The sequence below is a fragment of the Microcaecilia unicolor genome, chromosome 5 (assembly GCF_901765095.1).
Source record: "Microcaecilia unicolor chromosome 5, aMicUni1.1, whole genome shotgun sequence".
In the NCBI taxonomy this organism is placed as follows: Eukaryota; Metazoa; Chordata; class Amphibia; order Gymnophiona; family Siphonopidae; genus Microcaecilia; species Microcaecilia unicolor.
In genome coordinates this window covers 186,778,433-186,803,166 of record NC_044035.1, presented here as the reverse complement: position 1 = coordinate 186,803,166, position 24,734 = coordinate 186,778,433, and the positions used below count along the sequence as shown (strand labels likewise).

General features: G+C 52.0%; 1 protein-coding gene across 1 annotated transcript in view; it reads left to right on the top strand.

Moving 5' to 3' along the window:
- Positions 1-24,734, top strand: part of EDC4 (enhancer of mRNA decapping 4) — a 1,195,039-nt gene that overhangs the window by 1,042,316 nt on the left and 127,989 nt on the right.

Genomic DNA, 24,734 nt, shown 5'->3' with positions numbered 1-24,734 from the left:
CAGGCTGCTTGTTGTCACGACTGGGACGGCGGCCCCAGGAACGGAATTCTTCCATAGCAACAAAACGTTTGCTAGAGCCTTCTTCCTGCCCATCGCGCAAGAGTCCCAATCAGTTCTTTTCTTTCTGCGGTTAGGGAGTGACTGCTTGCGGTCTCTCTCCGTTCGGCCCGAAAAGAGCCTTCGTTTTCGGCGATTTTTTCATCTTCCTTTGCCTTCTTTCTCTTGTTTAAGCTGTTCCCTTTAAAACTTTTTTTTTTTTTTTAACGACCCTTTATTCCCTAGTTTTTATGCCCTTTTAAGTTTCTTTTCGATTCCGTCCGCGGTTTCTCATTTTTGTGCCCTTTACTTTTGGCACAATCGAGAATTTTGACTTTGCCGCCAATATTTTTCCGTCCATGACATCGAGGATGTCACGGTGGTGACTGTTTCCTTGTCTGTGCTCACCTCGCCCTCTGGTTGCCAGAACTGGTGGCTGCTATGAACTGTCACACGTTCCAGACTTTAGTCCGGTCCGGATCTTCCAGGCTGCCAGACTTGCTTTTCTTGTTTGTGCCTGAATAGCATCCGTAGCTGCCTTGTGATTCCTGCAGCTTAAACTTCAGTTGCTGATGGGCTTTATTAGCCACCTGGAAACTTCTGTGTTTGCCTTTGCATCGTCTAAGGTCCCTGGTATGTGTGTGTGCTCTGTGCACTTCTGCCTAGTCCAGTTTTAGTCTGAGTTTCTTGCCTGGTTCTAGTTTCTTTGTGTGTAGTTAGCTTTGGTTTTATTGCTTAGTTCCTAGTCTTGTTTCTGGTCTGCATTTCCTTGTCTTGTGTCTGTGTTCCTTTTTAGTGGCTGCCTGGCAGCTTTTAGTCCTGACTCTGTTGTGGGTTTCCTGTTGGTATCCAGTTCCTGCCCTGTCCTGTAAGTCCTGCCGGCCGCCTGCACCCAGGGGCTCAACTCCTGGGGAAGGGCGGTCAAGCACAGGTGAAATCTAGCTGTTCCTGCTCTGCCTGTCCCAGCTTGTATGCCTCTGCTGTAACTCCAGTCTGGGGTTCCAGTCCTGATTTGCCTTGCCTCTGGTTTGGGGGTGGTTTTGCCTGCCACTCCATGGCAGTGGTCCAAGGGCTCACAAACCCTGTGTTTCCGTGAGAAGCCTGACATAGGACTCCCAGCAGCTTCAAGAAGTGTACTCAGTGCAACCGGGCGATCTCAGGTACCGACCCCCACGTGTGGTATCTTCAGTGCCTTAGGCCCGACCATCGCCCAGACGCATGTAAGTTGTGTCTTAGCTTTAAAAAGCGGACACAGGCGTAGAGAAAAGCTATTCAGGATCATCTGTTTGGAGCTTTCCCCGGTCCTTCGACGTCGACATCAGTACCGAGGTTGGCGGCGTCGATATCGGCACCGGAGATGGCATCAACTTTGGGAGCGCAGGTAATGGCTGTCCGGAGACCACCACACGCTGGGAGCAGTGAGCCGTTGAGTGGGTCTCAACCCGCTTCGAAGACTCCTGCTGTGCAGGCACACCGGCACCGACCACTTTCAGACCCGACCCCGAGAAGGCGTGTGGATTCCACATCCTCCTCGTCAGTACCGAGGAGTATCAATGACGTGCATCGAGCGAAGCCTAAGAAGCATCGTCATCTGTCTCCTTCCAAGCACGGTACCGGGAGCTCCGGAGCTTCGAAGGATTCACCACCCGTGAAGCGCCAACGCCGGGAGGAGCGCTCACCCTCCATTCAAGAGGTGTCGGTGCATCAGTCTCCTGACAGCCCGGTGCCGCCTCCTCAACCTCCACTGGTTCTGACACCGACTCCTGCACCGACCCCGCAGCCTTTCTCGACAGCGACTCTGGACGAGCGCATCCGAGCCATTCTTCCAGGTCTTCTGGAAGGGTTGCTGTGTCAGTCTGCTCCGATACCGGGGGTGCTTACGCCCTTGGTACTGTCGATGGAAGAGGCAGCTGGCTCTCCGCCTGTGGTGAGGTTTCCGACGCTGGTGCCGCTTGCGACATCGGCCTCGGCTGCCAAGCAGGTCGACTCCCCGTTGACATCGCTGGAGGGAGCTTCATTGCCGCCGGCATGGGAGTCGACTTCTTGATATCGCCATTGAGGACATGGCTCCTCGGCGTCGAGACGGGCCCGGTTTCGGACTGCAGTCAGGGAACTCTTGTCCGACACCGATGAGGATGCCTCGTGGGATGAAGAGGAGGATCCCAGATATTTCTCTTCTGAGGAGTCTTGTGGTCTTCCCTCTGACCCTACGCCTTCACCAGAAAGAAAGCTTTCTCCTCCGGAGAGTCTTTTTCTCTTCATTTGTCCGGGAAATGTCTGTGGCTATTCCCTTCCCTGTGGTATCTGAGGATGAGCCCAGGACTGAGATGCTTGAGATCCTTGACTATCCTTCGCCACCTAAGGAGTCATCCACAGTTCCTTTGCATAATGTACTCAAGGAGACTCTTATGTGGAACTGGATAAAACCGTTAAGTAACATAGTAGATGATAGCAGAAAAAGAACTGCACGGTCCATCCAGTCTGCCTAAGAAGATAAATTCATATGTGCTACTTTTTTATTTGTACTGTCCTCTTCAGTGCACAGACAGTATAAATCTGCCCAGCACTATCTCTGCCTCCCACCACCGGCTCTGGCACAGACCGTATAAGTCTGCCCAGCACTATCCCCACCGCCCAACCACCAGCCCCGGCACAGACCGTATAAGTCTGCCCAGCACTAGTCCCGCCTCCCAACCACCAACCCCAGCACAGACCGTATGTGTCTGCCCAGCACTAGCCCCGCCTCCCAACCACCAGCTCTGCCACCCATTCTAGGCTAAGCTCCTGAGGATCCCTTCCTTCTGCACAGGATTCCTTTATGTTTATCCCACGCATGTTTGAATTCCGTTACCGTTTTCATCTCCACCACCTCCCGCGGGAGGGCATTCCAAGCATCCACCACCCTCTCCGTGAAAAAATACTTCCTGACATTCTTCTTGAGTCTGCCCCCCTTCAATCTCATTTCATGCCCTCTCGTTCTACCGCCTTCCCATCTCCGGAAAAGGTTTGTTTGCAGATTAATACCTTTCAAATATTTGAACGTCTGTATCATATCACCCCTGTTCCTCCTTTCCTCCAGGGTATACATGTTCAAGTCCGCAAGTCTCTCCTCATACGTCTTGTAACGCAAATCCCATACCATCCTCGTAGCTTTTCTTTGCACCGCTTCAATTCTTTTTACATCCTTAGCAAGATACGGCCTCCAAAACTGAACACAGTAATCTCACCATTCCCAAGAAAGCTGAGTCTCAATATCGGATTCACGGAGAACCTGAGCTGATGAAGTCGCAGTTACCGCACGACTCTATGGTTGTGGATTCCGCTCTCGAGAGCCAGGAGTTCTAGAGATTTTGCCTCGGCGCCCCCGGGGAGGGAATCTAGAACCCTGGACTCTTTTGGGAGAAAGGCCTCTATGCTCGTGGCCAAAATTCAATCCTACCACCTCTACACGAGCATTCACTTGAGGAACACGGTGAAGCAACTTGCAGACTTGGTCGATAAGCTCCCTCCGGAGCAGGCCAGGCCTTTTCAGAAGGTGGTCAGGCAGCAGAAGGCGTGTCGTAAATTCCTGTCCAGGGGTGCTAACGATTCTTTTGATGTTGCATCCAGAGCCACTGCCCAAGGTATAGTGATGCGCAGACTCTCATGGCTGTGTGCCTCTGACCTGGAAAATCGAGTCCAGAAGCAGATTGTGGATGTCCTTTGCTGGGGGGATAACATTTTTGGCGACAAAGTCAAGCAGGTGGTCGATCAGATCACACAGCGGGAAACCACTAAGGACAATCTCTCTCCCATCAGGCGCCTTCTGCTTCAGAAAGCTCCCTATGCCTATAGGTGTAGGTACAATCCTCCTTCTCGACAGCCTTCTCAGGCTCATCCCCAGCGTGCTCATTCACGTCAACAGTGTGTGCCAAGGCAGGCCCCTGTGGCTCCCTAGCAAAAGCAAGGGACGGGCTTTTGACTGGCTCCAGCTGAGCATAGCCGACATAAAAGTGTCCTTGCCGGACGATCTGCCGGTCAGAGGGAGGTTAAAATTTTTTCCCCAAAGGTGGCCTCTCATAACCTCCGATCAGTGGGTTCTTCAAATAGTCCGGCTGGGATACTCCCTCAATTTGATCTCCACACCTCCAAATTGCCCACCAGGAGCTCAGTCCTTCAGCTTCCAGCACAGGCAGGTACTTGCAGGGGAACTCTCCGCCCTTCTCAGCGCCAATGCGGTTGAGCCCCTTCCACCATGGCAAGAAGGGCTGGGATTCTATTCCAGGTACTTCCTTGTGCAAAAGAAAACAAGGGGGATGCGTCCCATCCTAGACCTAAGGGTCCTGAACAAATTCCTGGTCTGAGAAAGGTTCAGGATGGTTTCCCTGGGCACCCTTCTTCCCATGATTCAGAAGAACGATTGGCTATGCTCTCTGGACTTAAAGGATGCTTATACTCACATCCCAATACTTCCAGCTCACAGGAAGTATCTTCGATTCCATCTGGGAGCGCAGCACTTCCAGTATTGTGTGCTGCCCTTTGGTCTGGCATTTGCGCCCAGGGTCTTTACAAAATGCCTGATGGTAGTTGCAGCGTCGCTACGAAGACTGGGAGTACATGTGTTCCCTTATCTCGACGATTGGCTGGAGAAGAACACCTCAGAGGCAGGAGCTCTACAATCCATGCAGATGACTATTCAACTCCTGGAGCTACTCGGGTTTGTCATAAATTACCCAAATTCCCATCTTCTTCCTATTCAAAAACTAGAATTTATAGGAGCTCTGCTGGATTCACAGATGGCTCACGCCTATCTTCCCGAAGCGTGAGCAGACAGTCTTCTGTCTCTAGTTTCCATGGCCAGAGCGTCTCAGCGGATCACAGCTTGGCAGATGTTGAGACTTCTAGGCCATATGGCCTACACAGTTCAAGTGACACCCATGGCCCGTCTTCACATGAGATCAGCTCAATGGATCCTAGCTTCCCAGTGGTATCAAGCTGCAGGGGATCTAGAGGATGCAATCCAGCTCTCCACCGATTTTCACAATTCCCTTCATTGGTGGACAATTCGATCCAATTTGACCTTGGGACGTCCCTTTCAAATTCCTCAGCCACAAAAAGTGCTGACAACAGATGCATCCTTCCTGGGGTGGGGAGCCCATATCGATGGGCTTCACACTCAAGGACTTTGGTCCCTCCAGGAAACAGGTCTTCAGATCAATCTCCTGGCGTTGCGAGCTGTCTGGAACGCTCTAAAAGCTTTCAGAGATCGGCTGTCCAATGAAATTATCCTAATTCAGACAGACAATCAGGTTGTGATGTACTATATCAACAAGCAGGGGGGCACCGGATCTCGCCCCCTGTGTCGGGAAGACATCCTGATGTGGCTCTGGGCTCGCCGTCACGGTATGGTTCTTCAAGCTACGTATCTGGCAGGAGTAAACAACATTCTGGCAGACAGATTGAGCAGGATAATGCAACCTCACGAGTGGCCGCTCAACTTGAGTGTGGTTCGCAAGATCTTCCGAGAGTGGGGCACCCCCTCAGTGGATCTTTTTCCCACTCAGATTAATCACAAGGTCTCTCAGTTCTGTTCCAGACTTCAGGCCTATGACAGACTAGCGTCCAATGCCTTTCTCCTACATTGGGGAGCAGGCCTTCTGTACGCATATCCTCCCATACCTCTGGTGGGGAAGACTTTGCTGAAACTCAAGCAAGACCGTGGAACCATGATTCTGATTGCTCCCTTCTGGCCAAGTCAGATTTGGTTCCCTCTTCTTCTGGAGTTGTCCTCCGAAGAACCTTGGAGATTGGACTGTTTTCCAACTCATGTCTCAGAACGAGGGGGCACTTCTACATCCCAACCTCCAGTCTCTGGCTCTCACAGCCTGGATGTTGAGAGTGTAGAATTTGCTTCCTTGGGTCTCTCTGAAGGTGTCTCCCAGGTTTTGCTTGCTTCCAGGAAAGATTCCACGAAGAAGTGTTACTTTTTCAAATGGAGGAGGTTTGCCATCTGGTGTGATAGCAAGGCCTTAGATCCTTGCTCTTGTCCTACACAGACCCTGCTTGAATACCTTCTACATTTGTCAGTCTGGTCTCAAAACCAACTCAGAAAGAGTTCACCTTAGCGCAATTAGGTAAGCCTATCTCTGGACAGCCTTTAGTTGTTCGTTTCATGAGAGGTTTGCTTTTGTCAAAGCCCCCTGTCAAACCTCCACCAGTGTCATGGGATCTCAATGTCGTTCTCACCCAGCTGATGAAAGCTCCTTTTGAGCCACTGAATTCCTGCCATCTGAAGTACTTGACCTGGAAGGTCCTTTTCTTGGTGGCTGTTACTTCAGCTCGTAGAGTCAGTGAGCTTCAATCCTTGATAGTACATGCTCCTTATCACAAGTTTCATCACAACAGAGTAGTCCTCCGCACGCACCCTAATTTCTTGCCGTAGGTGGTGTTGGAGTTCCATCTGAACCAGTCAATTGTCTTGCCAACATTTTTTTCCCCGTCCTCATAGTCGCCCTGCTGAACGTCAGTTGCACACCTTGGACTGCAAGAGATCATTGGCCTTTTATTTGGAGCGGACAAGCCCCTTCAGACAGTCTGCTCAAATGTTTGTTTCTTTTAATCCCAGCAGAAGGGGAGTCGCAGTCGGGAAACGCACCATTTCCAATTGGCTAGCAGATTGCATTTCCTTCACTTATGCCCAAGCTGGACTGACTCTTGAGGGTCATGTCACGGCTCATAGTGTTAGAGCCATGGCAGCGTCTGTGGCCCACTTGAAGTCAGCCACTATAGTAGAGATTTGCAAGGCTGCAACGTGGTCATCAATCCACACATTCACATCTCACTACTGCCTCCAGCAGGACACCCGATGCAACAGTCGGTTCGGGCAGTCAGTGCTGCAGAATCTGTTTGGGGTTTAGAATCTAACTCCATCCCCCTAGGCCCATTTTGATTCTGTTCCAGGCTGCACTCTCAGTTAGATGTTCTACTTCGTAGGTCAATCCTTGTTATGTCATCGCCGTTGCGAAACCCAATTGACCTTTCTTTGTTGTTTTGAGTGAGCCTGGGTGCTAGGGATACCCCAGTCGAGAGAACAAGCAGCCTGCTTGTCCTCTGAGTAAGCGAAGATACATACCTGTAGCAGGTATTCTCCGAGGACAGCAGGCTGATTGTTCTCACATACCCGCCCACCTCCCCTTTTGGAGTTGTCCTTCTCCTTGCTACTCTCCTCCGTACTTTCCTACTCCTTCTCCTGCTCTCTGCTGGTGACATTAATCCCAATCCTGGCCCCCCACATCAGCCCTCATCCTATTCATCCAGTCTTATTTCTATTCCTCTCCACCCCCCCTTCTTCTCTGCCCTTCTCTTGTGCTCTATGGAATGCCCGCTCTGTCTGCAACAAACTCTCCTACATCCATGATCTCTCTATCTCTCATACCATTCATCTGCTTGTCCTAACTGAAACCTGGATTTACCCTGAAGACTCTGCTTCAGTTGCAGCCCTATGTCATGGAGGTTATCTCTTCTCCCATACTCCTCGCTCAGTTGGCCGCGGAGGCGAAGTCGGGCTACTACTCTCACCCTCCTGTAAATTTCAACCCATTCTTCCACCTCAGTCTCACTGCTTTTCTTCCTTCGAAGTCCACTCGATCCATCTATTCGCTCCTCTATCTCTTTGGGTAGCAGTCATCTATTGACCCCCTGCTAAATCCCCCTCTTCCTTTCTCACTGACTTTGATGCCTGGCTCTCCTTCTTTCTTCAACCTTCATCTCCTTCCCTCATTCTTGGGGATTTTAACTTCCATGTTAATGACCCCTCTAACTCTTATACTTCTCAATTTCTTGCCTTGACATCCTCCTTTAATCTTTAACTGTGCTCCACCGCCCCTACTCACCAGAATGGCCACTGTCTTGATCTTGTATTCTTCTCCAACTGCTCACCCTCCAATTTCCTTGCCTCAACTCTTCCCCTATCTGACCATCGTCTTTTAACTTTCACACTTAGACACCCTCCTCCTCAGTCCCGTCCTATTCTAACCAACACATTTAGGAATCTTGAGGCTATTAACCCTTCTACCCTGTCCTCCAGTATCTCTAATCTTTTCTCTGTTGCTATATCAACCAAGTCCGTCAATAAGGCTGTCTCTTCCTATAGTACTATTCTGTCATCTACTCTGGACACTCTCGCTCCTCCCGTGTCTCGTCCTGTAAAATGTACCAAACCCCAGCCTTGAAGGCCCCCTCTATCCGCTACCTATGCTCTTGTGCCCGCTCTGCTGAACGCCTTTGGCTTAAATCTCGAGCCCTTGCTGACTTCGTACACTTCAAATTCTTACTGACTTCTTCCAATCTGCTCTCCAACTTGCCATACAGGATTATTATATCCAATTGACTAACTCTATTGGTTCGAACCCTCGACGTCTCTTTGCCACGCTAAACTCTCTCCTCAAAGTGCCTTCTCCAACTCCCCCTTCACTTTCTCATAGTAGATGACGGCAGAAAAAGACCTGCACGGTCCATCCAGTCTGCCCAACAAGATAAACTCATTTGTGCTACTTTTTGTGTATACCTTACCTTGATTTGTATCTGTCATTTTCAGGGCCCAGACCATATAAGTCTACCCAGCACTATCCCCGCCTCCCAACCATCAGCCCCGCCTCCCACCACCAGCTCTGGTACAGACCGTATAAGTCTGCCCAGCATTATCCCCGACTCCCAACCACCAGCCCCGGCACAGACCGTATAAGTCTGCCCAGCACTACCCCGCCTCCCACCACTGGCTCTGCCACCCAATCTCGGCTAAGCTCCTGAGGATCCATTCCTTCTGAACAGGATTCCTTTATGTTTATCCCACGCATGTTTGAATTCCGTTACCGTTTTCATTTCCACCACCTCCCGGGGGAGGGCATTCCAAGCATCCACCACTCTCTTCGTGAAGAAATACTTCCTGACATTTTTCTTGAGTCTGCCCCCCTTCAATCTCATTTCATGTCCTCTAGTTCTGCCACCTTCCCCTCTCCGGAAATGGTTCGTTTGCGGATTAATACCTTTCAAATATTTGAACGTCTGTATCATATCACCCCTGTTTCTCCTTTCCTCCAGGGTATACATGTTCAGGTCAACAAGTCTCTCCTCATACGTCTTGTAACGCAAATCCCATACCATTCTCGTAGCTTTTCTTTGCACCGCTTCCATTTTTTTAACATGCTTCGCAAGATACGGCCTCCAAAACTGAACACAATACTCCAGGTGGGGCCTCACCAACGTCTTATACAGGGGTATTAAAACCTCTTTTCTTCTGCTGGTCACACCTCTCTCTATTCAGCCTAGCAATCTTCTAGCTACGGCCATCGCTTTGTCACACTGTTTCGTTGCCTTCAGGTCCTCAGATACTATCACCCCAAGATCCCTCTCCCCGTCCGTACCAATCAGACTCTCCCCGCCTAACAAATACGTCTCCCGTGGATTTCTACTCCCTAAATGCATCACTTTGCATTTCTTCGCATTGAATTTTAATTGCCAAACGTTAGACCATTCTTCTAGCTTCCGCAGATCTTTTTTCATGTTTTCCACTCCCTCCGGGGTGTCCACTCTGTTGCAAATCTTGGTGTCATCCGCAACAAGGCAGATTTTACCTTATAAGCCTTCAGCAATGTCACTCACAAATATATTGAATAGAATTGGCCCCAGCACCGATCCCTGATGCACTCCACTACTCACCTTTCCCTCCTCCGAGCGAACTCCATTTACCACCACCCTCTGGCGTCTGCCCGTTAACCAGTTCCTAATCCAGTTCACCACTTTGGGTCCTATCTTTAGCCTGTCTAGTTTATTCAAGAGCCTCCTGTGGGGAACCGTATCAAAAGCTTTGCTGAAATCTAAGTAGATTACGTCCATTGCACATCCTTGATTTAATTCTCCAGTCACCCAGTCAAAGAATTCAATGAGATTCGTTTGGCACAATTTCCCTTTGGTGAAACCATGTTGTCTCGGATCTTGCAACTTATTTGCTTCTAGAAAATTCACTATCCTTTCCTTCAGCATCGCTTCCATTTCTTTTCCAATAATCGAAGTGAGGCTTACCGGCCTGTAGTTTCCGGCTTCTTCTCTATCACCACTTTTGTGAAGAGGGGCCACCTCCGACGTTCCATATCATCAAGCTGATCAATCCATAGACTGGTGGGTTGTGTCCATCTACCAGCAGGTGGAGATAGAGAGCAAACTTTTGCCTCCCTATATGTGGTCATGTGCTGCTGGAAACTCCCCAGTATGTTCTCTATCTCAGCAGGTGGTGGTCACACACAGCAGCAGCTCTGGCTAGGCCTCCAAGCCTAATTTTTAGGTTTTGTTGAGTGCCTGGGGTTGAGGGCTCTTTTGAGCAAGTGCAAACCTGGTGGTGCCAGGTCCCTCCTTTTCTCCCCCCTCCCGCTGGCTCCGTTAAAAAAAAAAAAAAATTTTAAACGTCCTTAAAGGCGTTTATTTCGACGTTTATTTAAACGTTCATTGCAGCTACTCACTGGGTCACCATTTCGTTACAGCTCAGAGCGGACAGCAGGTAATTTTTACCTTTTTATAGCGGGCAGGGGGTTCCCCGATTCTTCTCCTCGTGGCATATGGCGTCGGAGGGCGAGGGCGCAAAGGGTCGCTCCCCGGATCGCTTGAGCGCTTCTAGAGGGGATGCGGGGGTCTTACAGCCTGATTCGCCCTTGTTGGGTGGCAGTTTCGTGACCGATGAATGTCCCGGTCCTTCCTCCGGCGTGGCGGTTTTTCCCGCCATAAACGCCCATCCCCCGCTCCTCGCCTCCGCCATCTTGGCCGGCCACGCGGCTCGGACAGCTTCTTCGTGGGCCGCCCTTGAGGTTGGAGACATTAATGCCATGAACGCCCTTAATTTGGGCGACGGCACAAAAGCGGCTAAAGTTAAGCGCCGTTCTTCCCGCGCGGCTCCTTCGCGGAGTGTCGCGCCGGACGCCATTTTGGATGCGCAGCATGTCTCTCCCCCGCTCTTGCGAGCGCCGGTTGAGGGTGCGTCTAGGGCTGTTGCCCAGGCTGCGGAAGTGCACAGTCTGGGGGGGTTTCTCCCCCGAGTTTGTTTTGCTGCTGCATCAGGCTTTCCTCATGCAAAACGCTGCCCCTGCTCCCTCGTCTGGTAAAAAGGTTGAGGTTCCCAGAGGTAAACGCCCTCGGGTTGATTCCCAGGCCTTGGAGGACTTTGTCTCCTCCGATGTAGATGAGGGCAGCGTGTCTGAGGTCTCCCAACGGTCCTTTGCGGATTCCTTGGAGGAGACGGATCCCCGCTCGGATGGAGCGGATGACCCCTCTGCAGCGCGGCTTTTTAGCCCAGAGGATTTGCCCAACCTGTTGTTACAGGCCATGGACACTTTGAAGATTTCCTCTCCGGAGGACGTCTCTCCCTCAGCCCCTGTTGGCTCTGCCATTATGCTGGGGACGAAGCGCCCACCTAGAACCTTCCACGTGCATGATGCCATGCACACCTTAATTTCGGCTCAATGGGATGTCCCGGAAGCGAGCTAGGGCTATGTCCCGCCTCTATCCTTTGGCTGTGAGTGAACGTGAGGCCTATCTGTGGCCTACCGTGGATTCTTTAATCACTGCGGTGACTAAGAAAACGGCGTTGCCGGTGGAAGGTGGCACGGCCCTAAAGGACGCCCAAGACAGAAGATTGGAGGCGGCCTTAAGGTCGTCCTTTGAGGCGGCTGCTTTAAGTTTGCAGGCCTCAGTTTGCGGCTCCTATGTGGCCAGGGCGTGCCTGACTATGGTGCAGCGGGCTTCCCCCTCGGATCATTCCTTGAGGGCTGATTGGCCGGCCCTGGAATCGGGCTTAGCCTATTTGGCAGACTTGCTGTATGATGTCTTGAGGGCCTCAGCTAAAGGCATGGCTCAGACAATCTCTGCGCGGCGGTGGCTTTGGCTGAAACATTGGTCTGCTGACCACGCCTCTAAATCCCGCCTGGCTAGATTGCCTTTTAAAGGCAAGCTGCTCTTTGGGGTCGAGCTGGACAAAATCGTGACCGATCTCGGCACGTCTAAGGGCAAGAAATTACCAGAGGTCAGGGCTCGGGCTAGTAATCGTCCCGGTACCTCCAGAGGACGGTTGCAGGAAGCCCGTCGGTACCGCCCGGGCAAGTCGGGTTCCTCTGCCCCCTCTTCCTTCAAGAGGAATTTCTCCCCCAAGCAGCATTCCTTTCGCAGAGACCGCCGTCCCGGAGGTGCTTCCTCCGGTCCTCCCCCAGGGTCTCGTACCCAATGACGGGGCCTTGGTCCACACCCCAGTGCAGATTGGAGGACGGCTGTCCTCGTTTCTGGGCGAGTGGACCACAATAACTTCAGACGCGTGGGTGCTGGAAGTCATCAGAGACGGCTACAAGCTAGAGTTCTGCCGACCCTTAAAAGACGGGTTTGTACTCTCTCCCTGCAAGTCTCCGGTCAAAGCTGTGGCAGTGCAGCAGACCTTTGACAATCTGATCCGCCTGGGTGCGGTCGTTCCTGTGCCAGAAAGTCAGCTTGGCAAGGGACGTTACTCCATTTACTTTGTGGTACCAAAGAAAGGAGGTTCTGTCCGGCCTATCCTCGACCTCAAAGGGGTCAATCGGGCCTTGAAAGTGCGGCACTTTCGCATGGAGACTCTCCGCTCTGTTATAGCGGCAGTGAAGGCAGGAGAGTTCTTGGACATCAAGGAAGCGTACCTGCATATTCCCATCTGGCCTCCTCATCAACGCTTCCTGCGTTTTGCAGTCCTGGGACGACACTTCCAGTTCAGAGCCCTCCCGTTCGGGTTGGCTACTGCTCCGCGGACCTTTTCCAAAGTAATGGTGGTCATCGCGGCCTTCCTACGAAAGGAAGGGATACAAGTCCATCCTTATCTGGACGACTGGTTGATCCGAGCCCCCTCTTATGCAGAGTGCGGCAAAGCTGTGGACCGGGTAGTTGCTCTTTTGAGCTCCCTGGGATGGATCATCAACTGGGAGAAAAGCCAGCTGCGCCCGACTCAGTCCCTGGAGTACCTGGGAGTTCAATTCGACACCCAAGTGGGCAGAGTGTTCCTGCCAGACAATCGGATTGTCAAACTTCAGGCTCAGGTGGACCAGTTCCTGGGAGCCTCTCCTCTTCGGGCTTGGGACTATGTGCAGCTGTTGGGCTCTATGACGGCCACGATGGAAGTAGTGCCCTGGGCCAGGGCTCATATGAGACCACTTCAACACTCCTTGCTGCAGCGCTGGACTCCGATGTCGGAGGATTATGCTGTGCGACTTCCCTTGGACCCAGCAGTGCGCAAGGCGCTGAGCTGGTGGATGCAGACAGACAAATTGTCTGCGGGAATGCCTCTGGTGACCCCAGAGTGGATTGTCGTCACGACGGATGCCTCTTTGTCGGGCTGGGGAGCCCACTGCTTGGGAAGGACAGCGCAGGGGCTCTGGTCTCCTGCAGAGGCAAAGTGGTCTATCAACCTCCTGGAACTCAGAGCCATTCGGTTGGCGCTTTTGGAGTTCATCCCGGTACTGGTGTGGAAGCCTGTACGGGTCCTGTCGGACAATGCCACGGCTGTGGCCTATGTCAACCGCCAGGGAGGTACCAAGAGCGCCCCTCTAGCCAAGGAGGCTATGTATCTTTGCCAGTGGGCGGAAGCGAACCTGGAGCAGCTTTCAGCGGCCCACATTGCCGGAGTCATGAATGTCAAGGCGGACTTTCTCAGTCGCCATACCTTGGAGCCCGGAGAGTGGCAGCTATCTGCTCAGGCGTTCTTGGACATCACGAAGCGCTGGGGCCAGCCGAGCCTAGATCTGATGGCGTCATCGGCCAATTGCCAAGTGCCGCACTTCTTCAGCAGAGGACGGGACCCTCGATCCCTGGGAGTAGATGCTCTTCTCCAACAGTGGCCGACACAAGGGCTCCTCTATGTGTTCCCGCCCTGGCCCATGTTGGGCAGGGTGCTAGACCGGGTGGCAAAGCATCCCGGCAGGGTAATCCTGGTGGGTCCGGATTGGCCCAGGCGTCCCTGGTATGCGGACTTGATCAGGCTCTCAGTGGACGATCCTCTGCGACTGCCAGTGGAACAGGGCCTGTTACATCAGGGTCCCGTGGTGATGGAGGATCCCTCCCCCTTTGGTCTTACGGCCTGGCTATTGAGCGGCAGCGTCTGAGGAAGAAGGGCTTCTCAGACAAGGTCATCGCCACTATGCTGAGAGCGAGGAAGCGCTCTACTTCTACTGCTTACGCCAGGGTTTGGCGTATCTTTGCAGCGTGGTGTGAAGCAGGCTCTCTTTCTCCCTTCACTGTTCCAATTTCTTCAGTGTTGGCGTTCCTGCAAGAAGGTCTGGAGAAAGGCCTGTCGCTCAGTTCCCTTAAAGTCCAGGTAGCGGCTCTGGCTTGCTTCAGGGGCCGCCTGAAGGGTGCTTCCCTGGCTTCACAGCCAGATGTGGTGCGCTTTCTCAAGGGAGTTAATCACCTGCGCCCTCCTCTGCACTCAGTGGTGCCTGCGTGGAATCTCAACCTGGTGCTAAGAGCATTGCAGAAGCCGCCTTTTGAACCCTTGTCGAGGGCATCTCTGAAAGACCTGACGTTGAAAGCAGTCTTTTTGGTGGCTATCACTTCAGCCAGAAGAGTTTCCGAGCTCCAGGCGCTCTCATGTCGAGAGCCTTTTCTGCAGTTCACTGAGGCAGGAGTGACTATTCGCACAGTGCCTTCCTTTCTGCCCAAGATTGTTTCTCGCTTCCATGTGAATCAGCAGCTCTGTCTCCCTTCCTTTCGTAGGGAGGACTACCCAGAGGAGTACTCTGCTCTTAAATATCTGGATGTGAGACGAGTCATCATCAGATACTTGGAAGTGACCAATGATTTCCGGAAATCGGATCATCTGTTTGTCCTGTTTGCAGGTCCTCGTAAGGGTCTGCAGGCTGCTAAGCCTACAGTGGCAAGATGGGTCAAGGAAGCCATTGCAGCGGCTTATGTGGCCGCGGGGAAGGTGCCGCCTATCCAGCTGAAGGCTCACTCCACGAGAGCTCAGGCGGCCTCGATGGCAGAGGCCGGATCCGTCTCCTTGGAAGAGATATGCAAGGCGGCAACTTGGGCTTTGGCTCATACATTCTCCAAGCATTACCGGTTGACTGTGGCTGCACGGGCGGAGGCCCGGTTTGGAGCTTCAGTGTTGAGGTCAGGCATTTCTATGTCCCGCCCTGGGTGAGTACTGCTTCGGTACATCCCACCAGTCTATGGATTGATCAGCTTGATGATATGGAAGGTAAAATTATGTATAATCATACCTGATAATTTTCTTTCCATTAATCATAGCTGATCAATCCATAGCCCCTCCCAGATATCTGTACTGTTTTTATTCTGGTTGCATTTCAGGTTCAAGTTTAGTCTTCAGTTACTTCAGAAAGACTTCGTGTTCAAGTTCTTCCTTCACTTGGATTCTTCAAGAGTTGAGACGAGTTTGTGTTACAGTGAGCTGCTGCATTCCTCTCCCCTCCGTTTTACGGGGCTGGATTGAGATTTAAATTCTGCCGGCACTCCCTCCCGCTTCGTGCGGCTGTAGGGCAGCTTTGTACCCCTCCCGCTTCGGCGGTGTTAGGGTCAGTCAGCTCCTCCTGCGGTTGCGGTTGCAGGATAAGCCAGATCCCCCCGCATCGGCGGGTGTGGTGTCCCTCCCCCGCTCCGCGGGGATGAGCTGGACGGATTCCCCTCCCCCACTTGTGTGGGGATGAGCTGGGTTAATTCCCCTCCCCCGTTTCGGCGGTGGTGAGCTGGGCAGAGTGTTCCTTCGTGGGTGTAATTCTCTAAGTGCTGAGTCCTGCGGATGGAGCTTTGATATCGACATACTGAGGAGTTTCCGGCAGCACATGACCACATACAGTGGGGGAAATAAGTATTTGATCCCTTGCTGATTTTGTAAGTTTGCCCACTGACAAAGACATGAGCAGCCCATAATTGAAGGGTAGGTTATTGGTAACAGTGAGAGATAGCACATCACAAATTAAATCCGGAAAATCACATTGTGGAAAGTATATGAATTTATTTGCATTCTGCAGAGGGAAATAAGTATTTGATCCCCCACCAACCAGTAAGAGATCTGGCCCCTACAGACCAGGTAGATGCTCCAAATCAACTCGTTACCTGCATGACAGACAGCTGTCGGCAATGGTCACCTGTATGAAAGACACCTGTCCACAGACTCAGTGAATCAGTCAGACTCTAACCTCTACAAAATGGCCAAGAGCAAGGAGCTGTCTAAGGATGTCAGGGACAAGATCATACACCTGCACAAGGCTGGAATGGGCTACAAAACCATCAGTAAGACGCTGGGCGAGAAGGAGACAACTGTTGGTGCCATAGTAAGAAAATGGAAGAAGTACAAAATGACTGTCAATCGACAAAGATCTGGGGCTCCACGCAAAATCTCACCTCGTGGGGTATCCTTGATCATGAGGAAGGTTAGAAATCAGCCTACAACTACAAGGGGGGAACTTGTCAATGATCTCAAGGCAGCTGGGACCACTGTCACCACGAAAACCATTGGTAACACATTACGACATAACGGATTGCAATCCTGCAGTGCCCGCAAGGTCCCCCTGCTCCGGAAGGCACATGTGACGGCCCGTCTGAAGTTTGCCAGTGAACACCTGGATGATGCCGAGAGTGATTGGGAGAAGGTGCTGTGGTCAGATGAGACAAAAATTGAGCTCTTTGGCATGAACTCAACTCGCCGTGTTTGGAGGAAGAGAAATGCTGCCTATGACCCAAAGAACACCGTCCCCACTGTCAAGCATGGAGGTGGAAATGTTATGTTTTGGGGGTGTTTCTCTGCTAAGGGCACAGGACTACTTCACCGCATCAATGGGAGAATGGATGGGGCCATGTACCGTACAATTCTGAGTGACAACCTCCTTCCCTCCGCCAGGGCCTTAAAAATGGGTCGTGGCTGGGTCTTCCAGCACGACAATGACCCAAAACATACAGCCAAGGCAACAAAGGAGTGGCTCAGGAAGAAGCACATTAGGGTCATGGAGTGGCCTAGCCAGTCACCAGACCTTAATCCCATTGAAAACTTATGGAGGGAGCTGAAGATGCGAGTTGCCAAGCGACAGCCCAGAACTCTTAATGATTTAGAGATGATCTGCAAAGAGGAGTGGACCAAAATTCCTCCTGACATGTGTGCAAACCTCATCATCAACTACAGAAGACGTCTGACCGCTGTGCTTGCCAACAAGGGTTTTGCCACCAAGTATTAGGTCTTGTTTGCCAGAGGGATTAAATACTTATTTCCCTCTGCAGAATGCAAATAAATTCATATACTTTCCACAATGTGATTTTCCGGATTTAATTTGTGATGTGCTATCTCTCACTGTTACCAATAACCTACCCTTCAATTATGGGCTGCTCATGTCTTTGTCAGTGGGCAAACTTACAAAATCAGCAAGGGATCAAATACTTATTTCCCCCACTGTATAGGGAGGCAAAAGTTTGCTCTCTATCTCCACCTGCTGGTAGATGGACACAACCCACCAGTCTATGGATTGATCAGCTATGATTAATGGAAAGAAAATTATCAGGTATGATTATACATAATTTTACCTTCTCCAATCCCACGGAACCTGTTCTGTCTCCAAGAATTTATTAAACAAATCTTTAAGAGGACCCGCCAGAACCTCTCTGAGCTCCCTCAATATCCTGGGGTGGATCCCGTCCGGTCCCACTGCTTTGTCCACCTTTAGATTTTTAAGTTGTTCATACACACTCTCTTCTGTGAACGGTGCTATATCCTCTCCATTCTCACATGTACTTTTGCCAGTCCATCGCGGTCCTGCTCCAGGATTTTCTTCTGTGAAAACAGAACAAAAGTATCTTTTTAGCAAATTTGCTTTTTGTTCATCATTATCTACATAGCGGTTCACAGCATCTTTTAGTCTCACAATTCCCTTTTTAGTCTTCCTCCCCAGACTTTGGCTGATTACTTTCACGATAAGGTCCACAAGATTAAACTTGAATTCGCAACCAGCTCTCCTCCACCCCCTCTTCCCTTAGTCCACTCTCTCAACCCTCTTACCCCTGCCTCCTTTCCTTCCTTTTTCGAAATCACTGAAGAAGAAACTTTACTTCTTCTCTCATCCTCAAAACTAACCACCTGCCCCACTGACCCTATCCCTACTCATCTACTCACTATCTCTCCTGCTGTCACCCCTTTCATCTGTCATATCCTCAATCTGTCACTTTCCACTGCATTGTCCCTGATGCTTTCAAACATGCCGTAGTCACCCCACTCCTCAAAAAACCTTCTCTGGATCCTACCTCTCCTTCCGACTATCGCCCCATCTCCTTCCTCCCTTTCTTATCCAAGATACTAGAACGTGCTGTCTTCCGTCACTGCCTCGACTTTCTTTCCTCTCAAGCTATTCTTGATCCTCTCCAATCTGGCTTTCGCCCCCTTCATTCTACTGAAACTGCACTTGCTAAAGTTTCCAATGATCTATTCCTGGCTAAATCCAAAGGGCTCTACTCTATCCTCATCGTTCTTGATCTTTGTGCTGCTTTTGACACAGTTGATCACAGCCTACTCCTTGGCACGTTGTCCTCACTTGGATTTCAGAACTCTGCTCTTTCCTGGTTTTCTTCTTATCTCTCTCAGCGTACTTTTAGTGTTTACTCTGGTGGATCCTCCTCCTCCTCTATCCCGCTCTCAGTAGGTGTACCTCAAGGATCTGTCTTAGGACCTCTCCTTTTCTCCATCTATACTTCCTCCCTTGGTGCTCTGATCTCAGCCCACGGTTTTCAATATCACCTTTACGCTGATGACTCCCAGATCTACCTCGCCACGCCAGAAATCTCGGCAGAAATCCAGTCCAAGATATCTGCCTGCCTATCTGACATCGCTGCCTGGATGTCTCACCGCCACCTGAAGCTCAGTATGTCCAAAACTGAGCTCCATATTTTCCCACCTAAACCAACCTCTCCCCTTCCCCCACTCTCTATTTCTGTCAACAACACGCTCATTCTTCCTGTCTCATCTGCTCGTAACCTTGGGGTCGTCAACTTCGACTCCTCCCTCTCCTTCTCTGCATATATTCCTTTCTCCAATGTCTCACACCAATCCCCGGTGAGCATCCAGCGGACCGTTTCTTGTCTACCTTTGCCCCACTCACCTTGGAGGATGTCACCAAGGGGTTTCACAAATTTTCCAAAAAGTACTGTCGGCTAGACCCTTATCCTAACTACCTGCTCAAATCAGCACCTCCTTTATTGCAGACCTTACTACCTATCTCAACTTTATGCTGGAGTGTGGTCTATTCCCTGTAGCGCATGGCAATATATTACTCACCATTACACCACACTAAACTCCAACTTATATATGCAAATATCTCTTTATTATAAATACTTATGTCTTATACCAGCTATTAACTTTAAACATTAAAACACTCATTCATCACCTTTCAACCACCACTCACCCTATATACTAGTTATCTAAACTGTCTTTAGAAATTTAAATATCAAACCATTCCATATCATCATGCTGATCAATCCATAGACTGGTGGGTTGTGTCCATCTACCAGCAGGTGGAGATAGAGAGCAATCCTTTTGCCTCCCTATATGTGGTCATGTGCTGCCGGAAACTCCTCAGTATGTTCTCTATCTCAGCAGGTGGTGGTCACACACAGCAGCAGCTCTGGCTAGGTCTCCAAGCCTAATCTTTAGGTTTTGTTGAGTACCTGGGATTGAGGGCTCTTCTTGAGCAAGTGCAAACCTGGTGGTGCCAGGTCCCTCCTTTTCTCCCTCCTCCCGCTGGCTCCGTTTAAAAAAAAAAAAAAATGTTGACGTCCTTTAAGGGCGTTTATTTCAACGTTTATATCAGCGTTTATTGCAGCTGCTCACTGGGACACCAGTTCGTTACAGCTCAGAGCGAGAAGCAGGTAATTTTACCTTTTTATAGCGGGCAGGGGGTTCCCCGTTCGGTCTCCACGTGGCTTATGGCGTCGGAGGGCGAGGGCGCGAAGATTCGCTCCCAGGACCGCGTGTGTTCGTCTAGCGGGGATGCGGGGGTTTCAAAGCCTGAATCGCCTTTGTTGGGCATCAGTTTGGTGTCCGGTCAGTGTCCCGGTTCTTCCTCCGGTGCTGCGGCTTTTCCCGCCATAAGCACCCATCCCCCGCTGCTCGCCCACTCCATGTTGGCCGGCCACTCTGCTCGGACGGCTTCTTCTTGGGCCGCCCTCGAGCTGGGAGACGTTAATGCTATGGTCGCCCTTGATTCGGGCAATGGCAAGAAAGCGGCGAAAGTTAAGCGCCGTTCTTCCCACGCGGCTCCTCGGAGTTTCGTGCCGGACGCCATTTTGGATGCGCAGCATGTTTCTCCCCCGCTCTTGCGAGCGCCGGTTGAGGGTGCGTCTAGGGCTGTGGCCCAGACGACAGAAGTGCACAGTCTAGGGGGTTTCTCCCCCGAGTTCTTTTTGCTGCTGCATCAGGCTTTTCTTATGATAAACGCTGCCCCGGCTCCCCCCCCTGATCAAGGGGCTGAGGCCTCCGGAAGCAAACACCCTCGGGTGGACTTCCAGGCCCTAGCGGACTCTGATGTAGATTAGGGCAGCGTATCTGAGTTCTCCCAACGGTCCTTTGGGGATTCCTTGGAGGAGACGGATTCCCGCTCGGATGGAGCGGATGAACCCTCTGCAGCACGGATCTTTTGCTCAGAGGATTTGCCCAACCTGTTAGTGCAGGCCATGAGCATTTTGAAGAGTTCCTCTCCTGAGGACGTCTCTCCCTCAGCCTCTGTTGGCTCTGCCTTTATGCGGGGGACTAAGCGCCCGCCTAGAACCTTCCACGTGCATGATTGCACACCTTGATTTCGGCTCAATGGGATTTCCCAGAAGCGAGCCTTAAAGTGGCTAGGGCTATGTCCCGCCTCTATCCTCTGCCTGAAGGTGAACGGGAGGCCTTTCTTGGGCCTACCATAGATTCTTTAATCACTGCGGTGACTAAGAAAACGACGTTGCCGGTGGAAGGTGGCACGGCCCTAAAGGACGCCCAAGACAGGAGTTTGGAGGCGGCTTTAAAGTCGTCCGAGGCGGCTGCTTTACGTTTACAGGCCTCAATTTGTGGCTCCTATGTGGCCAGGGCGTGCCAGACGCTTGCGCAGCGGGCTTCCCCCTCGGATCCTTCCTTGAGGGCTGATTGGCCAGCCCTGGAATCGGGCTTGGCCTACTTGGCAGGCTGGCTGTATGATGTCTTGAAAGCCTCGGCTAAAGGTATGGCTCAGACAGTCTCTGCACGGCGGTGGCTTTGGCTGAAGCATTGGTCTGCTGACCACGCCTCTAAGTCTCGCCTGGCTAAGTTGCCTTTTAAAGGCAAGCTGCTCTTTGGGGTCGAGCTGGACAAGATTGTGACCGATCTCGGCACGTCTAAGGGCAAGAGGTTACCGGAGGTCAGGGCTCGGGCCAATGGTGCCCGCCCCGGTTCCTCCAAAGGACGGTTTCAGAAAGCCCGTCGGTATTGCCCGGGCAAGTCGAGCTCCTCTGCCCCCTCTTCCATCAAAAGGAATTTCTTCCCCAAGCAGCATTCCTTTCGCAGAGACCTCCGTCCCGGAGGTGCCACCTCCGGTCCTCCCCCAGGGTCTCGTACCCAATGATGGGGCACTGGTCCATGGCCCAGAGCAGATTGGAGGACGCCTATCCTCGTTTCTGGGCGAGTGGACCAGGGTAACTTCGGACGCTTGAGTGCTGGAAGTCATCAGAGACGGCTACAAGCTAGAGTTCTGCCGACCCTTAAGGATCGGGTTTGTGCACTCTCCCTGCAAGTCTCCGGTCAAGCTGTGGCAGTGCAGCAGACTTTGGACAATCTGATCTGCCTGGGTGCGGTCGTTCTGGTGCCAGAGATCCTCTGGCAAGGGACGTTACTCCATTTCTTTGTGGTACCTAAGAAAGGAGGTTTTGTCCGGCCTATCCTTGACCTCAAGGGGTCAATCGGGCTTTGGAAGTTCGGCACTTCCGAATGGAGACTCTCCGCTCTGTTATAGCGGCAGTACAGGCAGGGGAGTTCCTGGCATCCTTGGACATCAAGGAAGCTTACTTGCATATTCCCATCTGGCCTCATCAACGCTTTCCGCGTTTTGCAGTTCTGAGGACACTCCCAGTTCAGAGCCCTCCCTTTCGGGTTGGCTACTGCTCCACGGACCTTGTCCAAGTTATGGTGGTCATCACGGCCTTCCTACGCAAGAAAGGAGTACAAGTCCATCCTTATCTGGATGACTGGTTGATCCGAGCCCCCTCTTATGCAGAGTGCGGCAGAGCTTCAGACCGGGTGATTGCTCTTTTGAGCTCCCTGAGATGGATCATCAACTGGGAGAAAAGCCAGCTGCGCCTGACTCAGTCCCTGGAGTATCTGGGAGTTCGATTCGACCCCCAAGTGGGCAGAGTGTTCCTGCCAGACAATCGGATTGTCAAGCTTCAGGCTCAGGTGGACCAGTTCCTAGCAGCCTCTTCTCTTCGGGCTCGGGACTATGGGCAGCAACTGTTGGGCTCTATGACGGCCACGATGGAATTAGTGCCCTGGGTCAGGGCCCATATGAGACCTATACAGCTCTCTCTGCTGCAGCGATGGACTCCAGCTTCGGAGGATTACACTGTGCGCCTTCCCTTGGATCTAGCGGTGCGCAAGGCGCTGAGCTGGTGGCTGAGGCCAGACAAGCCGTCCGCAGGAATGCCTCTTGTGACCCCGGAGTGGGTTTTTCGTCACGGCGGACGCCTCTTTGTGGGGCTGGGGAGCCCACTGCTTGGGAAGGACAGCGCAGGGGCTCTGGTCCCCTGCAGAGGCAGAGTGGTCTATCAACCTCCCGGAACTCAGAGCCATTTGGTTGGCGCCTTTGGAGTTTCTCCCGGGCCTGGCACTGAAGCCAGTACGGGTCCTGTCGGACAATGCCACGGCTGTGGCCTATGTCAATCACCGGGGAGGTACCAGGAGCGCCCCTCTAGCCAAGGAGGCCATGAAGCTATGCCTGTGGGCGGAAGCAAACCTGGAACAGCTGTCGGCGGCCCACATTGCGGGAGTCATGAATATTGCTCAGGCGTTCTTGGACATCTTGAAGCGCTGAGGCCAGCCGAGCCTAGATTTGATGGCGTCTTCAGCCAATTGCCAAGTGCCGCGCTTATTCAGCAGAGGACGGGACTCTCGATCTCTGGGAGTAGATGTTCTTCTCCCACAGTGGCCGACACAGGAACTCCTCTTTGTGTTCCCGCCTTGGCCCATGTTGGGCAGGGTGCTAGGCCGGGTGGCAAAGCATCCGGGCCAGATAATCCTGGTGAGTCCGGATTGGCCCAGACGTCCCTGGTATGTGGACTTGATCAGGCTCTCAGTGGACGGACCTCTGCAGATGCCAGCGGAGCGGGGCCTGTTGCATCAGGGTCCCGTGGTGATGGAGGATCCCTCCCCCTTTGGTCTTACGGCCTGGCTATTGAGCGGCAGCGTCGGAGCAAGCAGAGCTTCTCAGACAAGGTCATCGCCACTATGCTCAGAGCGAGGAAGCGCTCTACTTCTACTGATTACGCCAGGGTTTGGCGTACCTTTGCATCGTGGTGTGAGGCAGGCTCACTTTCTCCCTTCACTGCTCCAATTTCATCAGTGTTGGCGTTCCTGCAAGAAGGTCTGGAAAAAGGCCTGTCGCTCAGTTCCCTTAAGGTCCAGGTAGCGGCTCTTGCTTGCTTCAGGGGTCACCTGAAGGGTGTTTCCCTTGCATTGCAGCCAGATGTGGTGCGCTTTCTCAAGAGAGTTATTCACCTGCGCCCTCCTGTGCACGCAGTGGTACCTGTGTGGAATCTCAATCTGGTGCTAAGAGCCTTGCAGAAGCTGCCTTGTGAACCCTTGTCGAGGGCGTCTCTGAAAGAATTGACGTTGAAAGCAGTCTTTTTGTGGCTATCGCTTCAGCCAGAAGAGTTTCCGAGCTCCAGGCGCTATCATGTCGAGAGCCCTTTCTGCAGTTCACTGAGGCAGGAGTGTCTATTCACAGCCTTCCTTCCTGCCCAAGATTGGTCCTCGCTTCCATGTGAATCAGCAGCTCTGTCTACCCTCCTTTCGTAGGGAGGACTACCCAGAGGAGTACTCTGCTCTCAAATATTTAGATGTGAGACGAGTCATCATCAGATACTTGGAAGTGACCAATGATTCCGGAAGTCGGATCATCTGTTTGTGCTGTTCGCAGGTCCTCGTAAGGGTCTGCAGGCTGCCAAGCCTACAGTGGCACGATGGGTCAAGGAACCCATTGCAGCGGCTTATGTGGCCGCAGGGAAGGTGCCGCCTATCCAGCTGAAGGCTCACTCCACTAGAGTACAGGCGGCCTCGATGGCAGAGGCCGAGTCCGTCTCCTTGGAAGAGATTTGTAGGGCGGCAACTTGGGCATCGGCTCATACCTTCTCCAGACATTACCGCTTGACTGTGGCTGCTCGGGCGGAGGCCCGGTTTGGAGCTTCAGTGTTGCGGTCAGGGATTTCTGTGTCCCGCCCTGGGTGAGTACTGCTTCGGTACATCCCACCAGTCTATGGATTGATCAGCATGATAATATGGAAGGTAAAATTATGTATCATACTTGATAATTTTCTTTCCATTAATCATAGCTGATCAATCCATAGCCCCTCCCAGATATCTGTACTGTTTATATTCTGGTTGCATTTCAGGTTCAAGTTTAGTCTTCAGTTCCTGTTCAGGAGGACTTCGTGTTCAAGTTTTT